This window comes from Bos taurus, chromosome 10 (genome assembly GCF_002263795.3).
Source record: "Bos taurus isolate L1 Dominette 01449 registration number 42190680 breed Hereford chromosome 10, ARS-UCD2.0, whole genome shotgun sequence".
Classification (NCBI taxonomy): Eukaryota; Metazoa; Chordata; class Mammalia; order Artiodactyla; family Bovidae; genus Bos; species Bos taurus.
Window position 1 is genome coordinate 84543586 of NC_037337.1, and position 10880 is coordinate 84554465.

At 41.6% G+C, this 10880-nt stretch overlaps 1 non-coding gene across 1 annotated transcript; it reads left to right on the top strand.

Moving 5' to 3' along the window:
- Positions 1-3085: 3085 nt before the first annotated feature.
- TRNAE-UUC (transfer RNA glutamic acid (anticodon UUC)) lies at positions 3086-3157 on the top strand. Its single transcript has one exon. It is a non-coding gene; the product is annotated as a tRNA-Glu (tRNA).
- The last annotated feature ends 7723 nt before the right edge of the window (positions 3158-10880 follow it).

Below are 10880 nucleotides of genomic sequence, written 5' to 3' on the forward strand. Positions count from 1 at the left end.
TTGGCAACAGATTTCAAAGACGACACCAAAAGCACGAACAAACAAAGGGTGCGTTGGACTTCATCAAAATTAAAAATGTTGTGCATCAAAGGATGCTGTAAGGAAAGTGAAAAGACAACCTGCAGAATAGGAAAAAAATATTTGTAAATCACACATCTTTGGAAAATTCTTAAAGAGGTGGGAATACCAGACCACCTGACCTGCCTCCTAAGAAATCTGTACGTAGGTCAAAAAACAACACTTAGAACTGGACATGGAACAACAGACTGCTTCCAAATTGGGAAAGGAGTACGTCAAGTCTGTATATTGTCACCCTGCTTATGTAACATATGCAGAGTGCATCATCAGAAATGCTGGCCTGGATGAAGCACAAGCTGGAATCAAAATTGCCAGGAGAAATATCAGTAACCTCAGATATGCAGATGACACCACACCTATGGCAAAAAGCGAAGAAGAACTCAATAGCCTCTTGATGAAAGTGAAAGAGGAGAGTGAAAAAGTTGGCTTAAAGCTCAACATTCAGAAAACTAGGATTATAGCATCTGGCCTCATTACTTCATGGCAAATAGATGGGGAAACAATGGAAACAGTGACAGACTTTATTTTTTGGGGCTCCAAATCACTGCAGATGGTGACTGCAGCCATGAAATTAAAAGATGCTTGCTCCTTGGAAGAAAAGTTATTACCAACCTAGATAGCATATTGAAAAGCAGAGACATTACTTTGCCAACAAAGGTCCATCTAGTCAAAGCTATGGTTTTTCCAGTAGTCAGGCATGGATGTGAGAGTCTGACTATAAAGAAAGCTGAGCACTGACAAAGTGATGCTTTTGAACTATGGTGTTGAAGAAGACTCTCAAGAGTCCCTTGGACTGCAAGGAGATCCAACCAGTCCGTCCTAAAGGAAATCAGTCCTGAATATTCATTGGAAGGACTGATGCTGAAGCTGAAACGCCAATACTTTGGCCACCTGATGGGAAGAACTGATTCATTTGAAAAGAGCCTGATGCTGGGAAAGATTGAAGGCAGGAGAAGGGGACGACAGAGGATGAGATGGTTGGATGGCATCACCAACTCAATGGACAGGAGTATGAGTAAACTATGGGAGTTGGTGATGGACAGGGAGGCCTGGCGTGCTGCAAAGAGTTGGACGTGACTGAGCAACTGAACTGAACTGATGAGTCTAATATTCATAATAAAGAATTCTTAAAACCTAATAATCAGATCAGATCAGTCGCTCAGTCGTGTCCGATTCTTTGCTACCCCGTGAATCGCAGCACGCCAGGCCTCCCTGTCCATCACCAACTCCCGGAGTTCACTGAGACTCACGTCCATTGAGTCAGTGATGCCATCCAGCCATCTCATCCTCTGTCGTCCCCTTCTCCTCTTGGCCCCAATCCCTCCCAGCATAATTTTAAAAGAGCAAAGAATGTAAATAGACATTTCTCTAGTCTAAAAAGACTGCAGAAAAATGATACATGTATGACCAAAAAGCACATGGATAGATACTCATTGTGCTTAGTCACTCAGTCGTGTCCAACTCTTTGGAAACCTATGGACTATAGCTTGCCAGGCTCCTCTGTCCCTGGGATTTCCCAAGGCAAGAATACTGAAGTGGATTATCATGCCCTTCTCCAAGGGATCTTCCCAACCCAGGTACTGAACCCAGGTCTCCCACGCTGCAGATGGATTCTTTACCATCTGAGCCACCAAGCGAGCCCTAGATGCTCATTACAGAAATGCAAACCAAAACCCCAGTGAGATATCACTTCACATCCACTAGGACAGGTATAACTAGGGGGGAAAATCCAGAGAATTGCAAATATTAGCAACTAAAATCCTCAAACGTTGTTAGTGGGAACAAAAAATGGTGCAGCTGCTATCGAAAACAGTTTGGTATTTCCTTCAAAAGTTAAACATAGGGCTACCATATAATCCCACAATTCCATTCCCAGAGACAACATTCAAGAGAATGGAAAACATATGTTCAAACGAAATTTGCATACAAGTGTGCATTGTACCATTATTCACAGTGAAAACAATTCAAATGTCCATCAACTAATAAGTGGATAAATCAAACCTGGCATATCCATACAACAGCATATTATTCAGCCATAAAAAGGAATGAGGTACTATCACATGGTTCAAATGGATGAACCTTCACAACATGTTAAGTGAAAGATGTTGTCGTTGTTAAGTCACTCAGTCATGTCCAGCCCTCTTGTGACCCCATGGACTGTAGCCTGCCAGATTCCTTGGTCCATGGGATTTCCCAGGCAAGAATGCTGAAGCGGGTTGCCATTTCCTCCTCCAGGGGATTTTTCTGACCCAGAGATCAAACCTGGGTCTCCTGCTTGGCTGGTGGATTCTTTACCATTGCACCACCTGGGAGTGAACAAGTCAGACACAGATCATATTCTATGATTCTGTTCATAGGAAGTACCCAGAATAGGCAAATCCATAGAAACAAGAATCCAATTAGTGGTTTTCAGGGCTGTGGGGAATGGATAACAGAGAATGAGAATGACTGCTTAATGTACAGAATTTTATTTGAAGGGATGAAAAGTTCTGGGATTAGTGGTGATTTTGCACAACGTAGTGAACGCACTAAAAGCCACTGAATTGCAGACTTAAGAATGTTTAAAATTGTGAATTTTATGTGAATTTTACTTTTAACACAAACCAAAGCAAAAAAACAGACAAGATGATATTAAGTGTAGTTTTGCCTAAGTTGGGTTTGAGGTGCCCAGGAAATATCCTAATAGAGACACATGGTAGATAGCTGGCCAATAAGAGAAGGGAGTTCAGATGATCTAGGCTACAGACACAGATCCGAGAATAGATCTATATATCTAGACTTATTGTTGAAGCCCTAAGAGTAGATGAGTCAGCTGTGGGATCACTTACAGCAAGAAGGGAGGAAGGCTTGCAACAGGACACTGAGGACGAACAACATTCTAAGACGTGAGAACAAGAAGAGGACCATTCAAAGGAGACTGAGAAGGAGGAGGCAGTGTTGTAGGAGGAAGAACCTGGGACAAGGAAACCAAGGAAGAAGGAATTGTTAAAGGCAGTGGTCAGGGAGTTCCCTGGTGGTCTAGTGGTTAGGATTTCACACTTTCACTGCTGTGATCTGGGTTCAATCCCCAGTCAGGGAAGTGAGATCCCACAAGCCGTGTGGCGTAGTCAAAAGGAAAAAAGGTAGTGGTCAGAGGTATTAAATACGAAAGGAGTAAAAAAGTAGATGTAGTTTTATTGGATTGGTGGGGAACAGCTTCAGATAATAGCTGCAGGATGAGATAATCACCTTCACTGGAGAAAGTCATGGAAATGTAAGTTAAACTAAATTAAATGTCATTGTCTACCATTAAAGCAAATGTATGTAAAGGCAATGCCAAAGAATGCTCAAACTACCGCACAATTGCACTCATCTCACACGCTAGTAAAGTAATGCTCAAAATTCTCCAAGCCAGGCTTCAGCAATATGTGAACCGTGAACTTCCAGATGTTCAAGCTGGTTTAGAAAAGGCAGAGGAACCAGAGATCAAATTGCCAACATCTGCTGGATCATGGAAAAAGCAAGAGAGCTCCACAAAAACATCTATTTCTGCTTTATTGACTATGCCAAAGCCTTTGACTGTGTGGATCACAATAAACTGTGGAAAATTCTGAAAGAGATGGGAATACCAGACCACCTGACCTGCCTCTTGAGAAACCTGTATGCAGGTCAGGAAGCAACAGTTAGAACTGGACATGGAACAACCGACTGGATCCAAATAGGAAAAGGAGTACATCAAGGCTGTATATTGTCACCCTGCCTATTTAACTGCTATGCAGAGTACATCATGAGAAACGCTGGGCTGGAAGAAACACAAGCTGGAATCAAGATTGCCAGGAGAAATATCAATAACCTCAGATATGCAGATGACACCACCCTTATGGCAGAAACTGAAGAAGAACTAAAGAGCCTCTTGATGAAAGTGAAAGTGGAGAGTGAAAAGGTTGGCTTAAAGCTCAACATTCAGAAAACTAAGATCATGGCATCTGGTCCCATCACTTCATGGCAAATAGATGGGGGAACAGTGGAAACAGTGGCTGACTATTTTTGGGGGCTCCAAAATCACTGCAGATGATGATTGCAGCCATGAAATTAAAAGACGCTTACTCCTTGGAAGCAAAGTTATGACCAACCTAGACAGCATAGTTAAAAGCAGAGACGTTACTTTGCCAACAAAGGTCCGTCTAGTCAAGGCTATGGTTTTTCCAGTAGTCATGTATGGATGTGAGAGTTGGACTATAAAGAAAGCTGAGCATCAAAGAATTGATGGTTTTGAACTGTGTGGTGTTGGAGAAGACTCTGAGAGTCCCTTGGACTGTGAGGAAATCCAACTAGTCCATCCTAAAGGAGATCAGTCGTGGGTATTCATTGGAAGGACTGATGTTGAAGCTGAAACTTCAGTACTTTGGCCACCTGATGCAAAGAGCAGACTCATTTGAAAAGACTCTGATGCTGGGAAAGATTGAGGGCAGGAGGGAAAGGGGACAACAGAGGATGAGATGGTTGGATGGCTTCACCGACTCAATGGACATGAGTTTGGGTAAATTCAGAGTTGGTGATGGACAGGGGGGCCTGTCGTGCTGTGGTTCATGGGGTCACAAAGAGTCGGACATGACTGAGCGACTGAACCGAACTGAACTGATGTATGTGTGTGCGCTTCCCTGGTGGCTCAGTGGTAAAGAATTTGCCTGCCAATGCAGGAGACTCGGGTTCGATCCCTGGGTCAGGAAGTTACCCTGGAGAAGGAAATAGCAACCCACTCGAGTATTCTTGCCTGGAGAACTCCATGGACAGAAGAGTCTATGGGCTACAGTCCGTGGGGTAGAAAAGAGTTGGACACAACTGAGTGATTTTCACTTTCAATGCAGGAGACTTAGGCTTGCTCCCTGCATCGGGAAAATTCCCTGGAGAAGGAAAGGCAATCTACACGGACAGAGGAGCCAGGTAGGCTACACAGTTCATGCTGTTGCAAAAGAATCAGACAGGACCTAGGAACTAAACGACAACAACAATGTATATATGTGTATTCAAGTTTAAACTATTTTTAGGAATGTAGTGGGTATAGCTCCTTTGAAGAACTATTTGGTAGTATCTATTCAAATTTAGAAATCAGCATACTCTTCCACTATTCCTTTCCGCTCCTAGGTATCAGTCCTTGAGAATTACGAACATAAATTTTGAAGGAAACTTGTATAAAGATGATAATTGCGTAATTGTTTAAATGCATACAATTTGGAAACAAATGTTCATAAACAAGAAAATTACTCAATAAATTGTATAATGGATGATGGTTGCCTTCTCAGATTCTGTTTCCCTCTTTCTCTTTTCTTACATAATCCTAATTTTGCTCAAATATCCACATTTCTCCCCCACACAGACTTTAGATTTAGGAAAGCTGACCTCCCTCTTACTTCAAGGGATAGGCTTGATTTTCTAAGAGTATCTTAACAATTATTTTATTTCAGGCAAGAACAAGAAACAATTTAGGATGTGATCAATTCATGTTCCTAGGGCTTTTAGAAAGTTCTTCCTTGAGCTTCTGGAAGAACTTCTGATCATAAACAAAATGAAAAGACAACCTATGAACTGGGAAAAAATATTTGCAAGCAAAATGAACAATAAGCGCTTAATTTCCAAAATATTCAAACCGTTCATACAATCCAATAACAAAAAGCCAAATAAGTCAATTGAAAAATGGGCAGAAGACCTAAATATTTCTCTAAAGAAGACATATAGATGGCCAATATGTACATGAAAAGATGCTAGCATCACTATTAAAGAAATGCAAATCAAAACTACAATGTAATATCACCTCACATCAGTCCTAATGACCATCATCAAAAAGTCTACAAACAATAAAAGCTGGAATGGGTATGGAGAAAAGGGAATCCTCCTACACTGTTGGTGGAAATGTAAATTAGTGCAGCCTCTATGGTAAACAGTATGGAATTTCCTCAAAACACTAGAGTTGCCATAAGGTTCAAAACTCCCCATACCTGGGCACATATCCTGATAAAACCATAATTTGAAGAGCTACATGTACCCCTGTGTACTTAGCAGCACTATTTACAATAGCTAACACATGTTGGCTAAACGTCCATTGACAGATTAATGGTAAAGAGGATGTGGTATTGCTGTTGTTGTTGTTCAGTAGCTAGTCATATCCAACTCATTGCGACCCCATGATCTGCAGAATGTCAGGCTTCCCTGTCCACACCAACTCCTGGAGTTTGCTCAAACTTATGTCCATTGAATCAGTGATGCCATCCAACCATCACATCCTCGGTTGTCCCCTTCTCCTCTTGCCTTCAATCGTTCCCAGCATCAGATCTTTTCCAATGAGTCAAATCTTTGCATCAGGTGGCCAAAGAATTGGAGTTATAACCACAGTATCAGTCCTTCCAGCGAATATTCAGAACTGGTTTAGGATTGACTGGTTTGATCTCCTTGCAGTCCAAGGGACTCTCAAGAGTCTTCTTCAACACCACAGTTCAAAAGCATCAATTCTTCAGTGATCAACTTTTCTTATGGTCCAACTCTCACATCCATACATGGCTACTGGAAAAACAATAGCTTTGACTAGACAGACCTTTGTTAGCAAAGTAATGTCTCTGCTTCTTAATATGCTGTCTAGGTTGGTCATAGCTTTTCCTCCAAGGAGCAAGTGTCTTTTAATTTCATGGCTGCAGTCACCACCTGCAGTGATTTTGGAGCCCCCAAAAATAAGGTCTGTCACTGTTTCCATTGTTTCCCCATCTATTTGCAATGAAGTGATAGCACTGGATGCCATGTCTTAGTTTTTTGAATGCTGAGTTTTAAGCCAGCTTTTTCACTCTCCTCTTTCATCAAGAGACTCCTAAGTTCCTCTTTGCTTCTTGCCATAAGGGTGGTGTCATCTGCATATCTGAAGTTGTTGATATTTCTCCCTGCAATCTTGATTCCAGCTTGTGTTTCATCTAGCCTGGCATTTCACATGATGTACTCTGCATATAAGTTAAATAAACTTTCGAGCTTGAAATAGCTCAAAAGGAATTCCATCACCTGCACTAGCTTTGTGGCTTACAAATAGCTGAGAAAAGAAGAGAAGTGAAAGGCAAAGGAGAAAAGGAAAGATATACCCATCTGAATGCAGAGTTCCAAAGAATAGCAAGGAAAGATAAGAAAGCCTTCTTAAGTGAACAGTGCAAAGAAATAGAGGAAAACAATACAATGGGAAAGACTAGAGGTCTGTTCAAGAAAACTAGAAATAACAAGGGAACATTTCATGAAAAGATAAGTACAGTAAAGGACAGAAACAGTATGGACCTAATACAAGCAGAAGATATTAAAAAGTGGCAAGAACGAGGGTGTAATAACCCACCTAGAGCCAGACATCCTGGACTGTGAAGTCAAGGGGGCCTTATGAAGCATTACTATGAACAAAGCTGGTGGAGGATTGGTATATATATATGTTTCCATTACATATATAATGGAAATATTCAGTTCAGTTCAGTCGCACAGTCACGTCCGACTCTTTGTGACCCCATGGATTGCAAGCATGCCAAGCTTCCCTATCCATCGCCAACTCCTGGAGTTTACTCAAACTCATGTTCATTGAGTCGGTAATCCCATTTAACCATCTCCTCCTCTGTTGTCCCCTTCTCCGTCTGCCTTCAATCTTTTCCAGCATCAGGGTCTTTTCCAATGAGTCAGTTCTTCGCATCAGGTGGCCTAAGTATTGGAGTTTCAGCTTCAGCATCAGTCCTTTCAACGAATATTCAGGACTGATTTCCTTTAGGATAGACTGGTTGGATCTCCTTGCAGTCTAAGAGACTCTCATGTGTCTCCTCCAACACCACAGTTCAAAACCATCAATTCTTTGGCACTCAGCTTTCTTAATAGTCCAACTCTCACATCCATACATGACTACTGGAAAAACCATAGCATTGACTAGACGGACCTTTGTTGGCAAAGAAATGACTCTGGTTTTTAATATGCTGTCTAGGTTGGTCATAGCTTTTCTTCAAAGGACCAAACATCTTTTAATGGAAATATTCAGTTCAGTTCAGTCGCTCAGTCATGTCTGACTCTTTGCAACCCCCATGAATCACAGCACACCAGGCCTCCCTGTCCATCACCAACTCCTGGAGTTCACCCAGACTCGTGTCCATCGAGTCAGTGATGCCATCCAGCCATCTCACCCTCTGTCGTCCCCTTCTCCTCCTGCCCCCAATCCCTCCCAGCATCAGAGTCTTTTCCAATGAGTCAACTCTTCCCATGAGGTGGCCAAAGTACTGGAGTTTCAGCTTTAGCATCAGTCCTCCCAAAGAAGTCCCAGGGCTGATCTCCTTCAGAACGGACTGGTTGGATCTCCTTGCAGTCCAAGGGACTCTCAAGAGTCTTCTCCAACACCACAGTTCAAAAGCATCAATTCTTCGGCGCTCAGCCTTCTTCACAGTCCAACTCTCACATCCATACATGACCACAGGAAAAACCATAGCCTTGACTAGACAAACCTTTGTTGGCAAAGTAATGCCTCTGCTTTTGAACGTGCTATCTAGGTTGGTCATAACTTTCCTTCCAAGGAGTAAGCGTCTTTTAATTTCATGGCTGCACTCACCATCTGCAGTGATCTTGGAGCCCAGAAAAATAAAGTCTGACACCATTTCCACTGTTTCCTCATCTATTTCCCATGAAGTGATGGAACCAGATGTTGAGCTTTAAGCCAACTTTTTCACTCTCCACTTTCACCTTCATCAAGAGGCTTTTTAGTTCCTCTTCACTTTCTGCCATAAGGGTGGTGTCATGTGCATATCTGAGGTTATTGATATTTCTCCCGGCAATCTTGATTCCAGCTTGTGTTTCTTCCAGTCCAGCGTTTCTCATGATGTACTCTGCATATAAGTTAAATAGGCAGGGTGACAATACACAGCCTTGACGTAATCCTTTTCCTATTTGGAACCAGTTTGTTGTTCCATGTCCAGTTCTAACTGTTGCTTCCTGACCTGCATACAAATTTCTCAAGAGGCAGATCAGGTGGTCTGGTATGCCCATCTCTTTCAGAATTTTCCACAGTTTATTGTGATCCACATAGTCAAAGGCTTTGGCATAGTCAATAAAGCAGAAATAGATGTTTTTCTGGAACTCTCTTGCTTTTTCCATGATCCAGCGGATGTTGCCAATTCGATCTCTGGTTCCTCTGCCTTTTCTAAAACCAGCTTGAACATCATCCATAAAAAAAGAATGAAATAATGTCATTTGCAGGAACTCGCAAGGATCTAGAGATTATCATACTAAGTGAAGTAAATGAGAAAGAGGACAACAAGTACCATATGACATCACTTATATATGGAATGTAAAATACAATACTAATGAAATTATCTATGAAACAGAAACAGATTAACAGATGTAGAGAATAGACTGTGGTTGCCCGAGGTGGGGGTGATGCAGGAGGGAAGGACTGGTAGTTTGGATTAGCAGATGCAAACTATTATACATAAGATAAATAAACGACACGGTCCTATTGTATAGCCCAAGGAATTATATGCAATATCCTGTGATAGACAATAATGGAAAGGAACATGAAAAAAATGTATGTAACTGAATTACTTTGCTATACAGCAGAAATGAACACAACATTGTAAATCAACTAGACTTCAATAAGATTTAAAAAAAAAAAAAAAGAACTTCTGAAATCCTCTTATACTTTCTCTTTAATTAAAAATTGTGTAGAAAATTCTTCAAGAGATGGGAATACCAGACCACTTGACCTGCCTCCTGAGAGATTTGTATGCAGGTCAAGGAGAAAGAGTTAGAACCTGACATGGAACAACAGACTGGTTCCAAATAGGGAAAGGAGTATGAAAGTCTGTATATTGTCACTCTGTGCAGAGTACATTAACTTCTATGCAGAGTACATCATGTGAAATGCTGGGCTGGATAAAGCACAAGCTGCAATCAAGATTACCGGGACAAATATCAATAACTTCAGATATGCAGATGACACCACTTTTGACAGAAAGTGAAGAGGAACTGAAGAGCCTCTTGATGAAAGTGCAAGAGGAGAGTGAAAAAATTGTCTTAAAATTCAATATTCAAAAAACTAAGATTATAGCATCCGGTCCCAATACTTCATGACAAATAGATAGGGAAACAATGGAACCAGTGAGAGACTCTATTTTTTGGGGCTCCAAAATCACTGCAGATGGTGACTGCAGCCATGAAATTAAAAGATGATTAAAAAAGATGCTTTTGAACTGTGGTGTTGAAGAAGACTCTTGAGAGTGCCTTGGACTGCAAGGAGACCCAACCAGTCAATCCTAAAGGAATCAGTCCTGAATACTCATTGGAATGACTGATGCTGAAGCTGAAATGCCACTACTTTGGCCACCTGATGTGAAGAACTGACTCACTGGAAAAGACCCTCACGCTGGGAAAGATTGAAGGTGGGAGAAGAAGGGGACAACAGAGGATGAGATGGTTGGATGGCATCACTGACTTGATGGACATGAATTTGAGCAAACTTTGGGAGTTGGCAACAGACAGGGATGCCTGACATGCTGCAGTCCGTGGGGTTGCAAAGAGTTGGACACAACTGAGCGACTGAATTGAATTGAACTCAACTGATGGGCTCAAAGTAGCCACATTATGACTATGAGGGAAGTTAGCCTTAGAGCAAGGCCCACATTGTAAATGGTAGAGCAGGGAGGTAAGAAAAAATAAAGACAGAAGAACCTCATTCTTGATAAGATTATTAAAGTTCTGGATCACTTAGTCCTGAAAGGCAGCCGATTTAATCTCTCTGCTGAATGGGCCAATACATTTCCTTACTGGTTAAGCTACTC